Below are 6000 nucleotides of genomic sequence, written 5' to 3'. Positions count from 1 at the left end.
TAGATACTATATATACAGTCCATGTATCTCAATACCAAGCGTAGAACATCAATCATCAAGCCTCGTAACTTAGGTTTTCGGTTAGGGTTTGAAATCAAGTTTTTAAACCATAAAAGCGCGATTTAAACCTCTTAATTCGTGTTTTTGGCCAAAAAAGAAGTATTTGAATCCGATGTGTAACCATGTTCAGGATCAAAATATGTTTTTAGACCAGTTTGAAGGATCTTATATGATTAAACATGGTTTTTACTAATCAAACTCCAATCTTTATGTTTAAAACTTGAATAAACAAGCTTAAAAACTCATCAAAATTGGTTTTACTTGGAGTTTTTGGCTGAAAAATGAAGAGTAGCAGCTGGTCTTGAGTTGGTACAATATATTTTGTGAAAAAAAAAGTGATTAACATGGTTAAGTAGAAGATATATCAAAAGGGGTGGGTCCCCCTATTTCCGGCCGCCATATACCTTTGGGCCCTCTTTTGGCCTATTTTACCTTGTTTTGTGTGACACACGTGAAATACCGAGTCCAAATTTATTTCGGATTCGGTTTTTTTGGCAAGAAAAACAGTTCGGGTGCGATAAATAACACGAAACGAGTGTTTTCGGCTAACTTAATGCAAATCAAGAAAAACGTACCAACTCTTTGTAAAAATCCAAAATATTTTCACCGGTTGCTTAAAACCTCTCAAATAAATGTTTTATAAGTCTTTTTCTGCTTGACCGATGATACAATGTTTATTTTGGTACTTGCATTAGGGTTTAAGGTCACAACGTATAGGTAAAATAAAATCTTTACGTTTAAGCTGTTTTGCACATACTGAGGCTTTAATATTAGTATGTTAGTTACTACAATATTAATATATATATATATATATCACTTATATATAGCCCCCAGATGTATACAGTAATAATCAGTGGCGTTCGTTTATTTTTTTGGTCGCTACGTAATAAATAAGGTGTACATTGCCTTGCCACGAATGTCACAAAATCAGAGCAGGTGACGTCACTCTTCAATGGAACAGTGTTCAGCTGATGTCATCGTCTTCAATACTTCAAATATTAAGCTCAAATCACACAAATCTACAATGGAAACACTAATTTATCAACGCTATGGTCTACAATGAGCTCCACTGCTCTGATACCACTTGCAAGGATCGGATTTCGTGATAACAGTATAAATCGGACAAGAACACACAAAACACAAAGTATGTAAACCCCTAGAATGTGGCATGCAGAATCAACCATAAACAGTAAGTTGTTAATTATAATAAGTGACAGAAGAACAAAACAAATAAACTCAAAAGATTTTCATTATCATAAATATCAATATTCAATTAGATACACAGAAACATACGGTTTTAGAAGAAATAAAGTTGTCAGGTGCGGCCGTCAAAATGAAAGAGAGATTCATATGTCTTTCATCAATGTGAACTAAATATTCTATTTATATTCACCTGACATTCCTTCTAAAAACTCTAATCATTACAAAACATTCTAAGAATAATTACAAGGGTTGTATCGAGTCGAGCGCAGCAGGGTTGAGCTTAGGATTGAGATCATTTTAGACAAGCTGACGTAAGTTTAGCTCGTAACTTTATCGAGCTGAAAAATCAAGTTCAAGTCTAGCTCATTATTTTTATTTATTTATTTATTTTTACAAATATTGATACATAAACGACAAAATATAAATTTCAATATCATTTTACATAAAAAATATAAAAACTAGAGAATTTACAACATTATACTTTTAGTTTTGTTATTTTTTATAATGTTTTAAAGCTTAAGTGGCCATAATATATGTATTATTTTTATTTTTTCTTATTTTGATACGCTATTATAATTATATATTTAATCAACGAGCGAGCAAATACCGAGCCACGAGCCAAGCTAACCCTGGCTCGATCTGGGCTCATTTAGAAATCAAGCCAAACTTACTTGTTTAGATTCAATGAGCTGGGCTTTTTTCGAGCAACCATGAACCAAAAAAAAATTTTAACAGCAAACATTGGAGTGACCAAGTAAAAGTGAGCAAGGAAGGTGACCGAGTAAAGGTGCAAGAGAAGTATCATCCACGCGACATGGTAGTTTGTAAAAGAAATAGAAATATTGTAGCGGTGTTTATTTTTGGTGTAATTGGATTTTAGACATGAAATCCTAAATTAGTTAGTGGTATTCGGGAATTTGGCATTATGATTGAGGACAGGATTTGCAATAAAAAAAAAAGTCGACCTATGAGCCCTTTAAAAAAGAAGTTCCCACAATCTGACCTCGCAAACCAGAGTTAGAAGATTATGTGTATCATCATTTGTAAGTATTGTTCACCCTAATTCTAGTTGAGCTTTATAAGTGGTTTTACGAGCTTTCTAGGCGATAAAAGGGACTCTTGAATCACTATAACGTGTTCAAAATTCTTAATTATGATTACCCATTGGAACTCTATGTATGTTGTTGGGATTCAACGGTGATCAAAGAACGGTTTAACGGTTTAAACCAGATTTTAATATTCGTTCCATATTTATTAATCATATTAACAAATTAACGAACGCAGCGGAATAACGAGTAACCACCATAACGAGACCAAAACAGGATTCGGTTACAACAATACGAGTACGAGATCTAAACAACCAATCAACCATAAACGTAAATAATCGTATTTAAGTGTACCTCGGTTATGAATAACGATTGAGACACCGCAGAGTAAAGAACAATGCTAGGTGACACAACAAGATGAGATACGGCTTGTGGCGGCTGCGTGCGATAGTTCCGGACAGCGGCGACGGCACGACGGCGTGAACAGCAACAGCAACACGGCAGCTCCTCAGCAGCAGCGGCGGATTTCTGGCGTATGCGGTGGAGGACAGTCAGTGATAGCTGTGTACTGGTGGTGGTGGGTGGCGGCGGCTTCCGGCGAAGAGAAGGATGGCGGCGGTTGCTTGAAGGTGGCGGCTAGGGTTTATTAGGTGAGGAGCACGTGTGTTAGAATATTATAATATCATGAAGGTATATATATAGGTTAGAGATTAGGGTTTAAACGCTAATAAACCCATTGGGCTTTGAGCCAAATCACCACAATAAAAGCCTTGTCCACCATTTAATCTTGTTTAATTGTGTCTGGTCCGGTTAACTAATTTAAGTGGGCTTGATGTTCATTATCCCCGGTGTAACTCTCACGGGTCATAATCGAGTCGGCCCGCGTTGAATTGACCCGAATCGGTCCATATTTCCAATAGTCTCCCACTTTGACAGTTTTGGATCAAGTAGCACAACGCTGACAGTTTGAGGTGCTCTAGCTACACATATTGTCCCCAACTGATTATGACATTTTTAAATTCATTAACCAAAATATCTTGGAATACATTATTGAAAGATAATGAACTTATAGTAATCGTTGTCATCTATCATTTCCGTATGAGACATCAATTGAACAATGAGACATGGATCATATCAATCTCATACAATGTTCAATTATTGTATTTCTCGATATTGAGTCAAAGTGGTCCAATCAAACACATAGTAAGTTTGGGTGAGGCCTCACACTTTACCAGTTTGAATCAACGAGGGCGCCAAGATGTCTAGTTGTTACATTTCATGTAAGAGTACAGAATCCCATCTTGATTACATGCAACTCCCACTGAACTCCAACATATTCCCAATCAATGCCCTTATGACTGGCAGTTACGCGACAGCGTTTAACATGATCAAAGAATACTCTTCGGTAAACGAAATTTCTAATATGTATCTCAGGTCTAAGGATACTAAATGAGTATACCATTATCAAAACATCTTATGATCAAGATCCACGAAGATAATTTTATGTGAGTTACATTCAACGTCATTCATAATGAGGTCTGTGAGTTTGGAAGTCAACTCCTTGAATCCAAAGTCAGAGTAGTCTTAATTCAGAATCGTTCCCACGAATCTGACCGACTACGGATAATTTAGAATATAATATTAATAGATTAAACGTATTAAAAAGAACGCGGTTGTATCATTCAGCGTTTGCATTTAACCATTAAATCAAAAGTGAACTGAAAAGTACAACTGCTTAAACGTTCATACATCCAAATACTAAATCAAAATAAATCACTACCAAATCTAAACCCGATAGCATCGCCATGCTGATCATCTTTGTCCTGAGTCATCGGCTTAGTGAACGGGTCTGCTAGGTTTTGATATGTGTCTACTTTGCTTATTATGATGTCACTTCATGTTCCAGTAATTCTCATACAAAGTGGAAGTAAAAATGTGCTTGGACATGTGATGATAATTGGGCTCTTTGGCTTGAGCAATAGCTCCTGTGTTATCACATATTACGTCGATCATTTTCCTAAACTTGGAACCAGATCGAGGTTGGCTATGAATTTCTTCATCCAAGTAGATTATGTGCGAGAAACAGCTCGGTCACTCTGGAAGTTAGCATCACTGTAACACCTTATAGTTAGCTCATCTTCCACTCCTCCAAACACTAATAACATATCCTTGGTCCTATTCAAGTACCTCAAAATTTCTTTATTGCTGTCCAATGGGCAATGCCAGGACTTTGCTGAAAACGAATGGTCATGATCAAGGCATACGAGACGTCATGTCTAGTACATAACATAGCATACATGATAGAACCAACCACAGAAGCATATGGAATTGCTTGCATGTGCTTTGATTCAATGTCCGTTGCTGAAGATTGCGATTTGTTCAACACGGTTCCTTTAGTCATTGGAACGGCTCCTTTCTTGGGTTTTTCCATTGACAAGCGTGCCATGACCTTGTCTATGTATGCACTTTGACTTAGCTCTAAAAGCCGCTTAGACCTATCTCGGTAGATCTTGATTCCAAGAATATAAGCAGCTTCACCAAGGTTTTTCATTGCGAAACAAGATCCCAACCATTAAGCATAGGAATGTTGTTTCCAATGATCAGTATATCATCCACATACAAAATGAGGAATGATACAGTGCTTCCACTAGCCTTTTTGTAAACACAAGGCTCATCTTCATTTTTGATAATACCAGACTCTTTGATTTTCTCATCAAAATGAAGATTCCAGCTGCGAGATGCTTGTTTAAGTCCATAAATGGACTTATTCAATTTGCACACCCTATTAGGATATTTGGGATCGACAAAACCTTTACGCTGAACCATATAGACATCTTCAGAAAGGTGTCCATTAAGAAAGGCGGTTTTGACATCTATTTGCCATATTTCGTAGTCATAGTACGCAGCTATGGCAAGCAATATCCTTATTGACTTAGTCATAGAAACGGGCGAAAAGGTCTCATCGTAGTCAACACCTTGAGTTTGAGTAAAACCTTTCGCGACTAGCCATGCTTTATAGGTTTGTACATTTCCATGCATGTCGGTTTTTCTTTTGAAAATCCACTTGCTCCCTACTGCCCGACCATCGGGGGTAGCACAACCAAGTTCCAAACTTGGTTATCATGCATAGACTGCATCTCGACGTTCATGGAATATTTCCATTTCTCAGATTCTGGATCCAAGATAGAATATTTGTAGTTAGTAGGTTCGCCGTTAGACTCGGCTACTAATAAGACCTCGGGACCATCTAAATGCCATTAAGAATTTGGTACGGGAGTCCTACTACTTCTGCAAACGCTCGTGTTCATGTCTGATGTATTAGCAACAAAAACTTTTTGATCAGATGCTTCAATTTCCTCAGCGGTTGTTTGTGGTTCTTGAATTTCTTCAAGAACGACAATGTTATCTCCAGTTCCTCGATCGAGAAATTCTTTCTCGACGAAGTGGCATTTACTCTTGATAGAAATCGAATTTTTATCAAGATGAAAGAAGTAATAACCACTTTGGTTATAGTATCCAACGAAAACAACTTTTACGCCACGGGGATCGAGTTTGTCATTAGATTCACTTGTGACATATGCATCGCATCCCCATACTCTAAGGAAAGACAAAATGGGCTTTCGCCCATGACATATCTCATATGGGATTTTGTTTACCTTCTTAGTTGGAGCCAGATTGACAATGTGGGTGG

The sequence above is a fragment of the Bidens hawaiensis genome, unplaced genomic scaffold (assembly GCF_021521415.1).
Source record: "Bidens hawaiensis isolate Kalapana, Puna unplaced genomic scaffold, B.hawaiensis_p1.1 tig00033935_1, whole genome shotgun sequence".
Lineage (NCBI taxonomy): Eukaryota > Viridiplantae > Streptophyta > Magnoliopsida > Asterales > Asteraceae > Bidens > Bidens hawaiensis.
The sequence above is the reverse complement of the archived record's forward strand: the minus strand, read 5'-3'. Positions refer to the sequence as shown.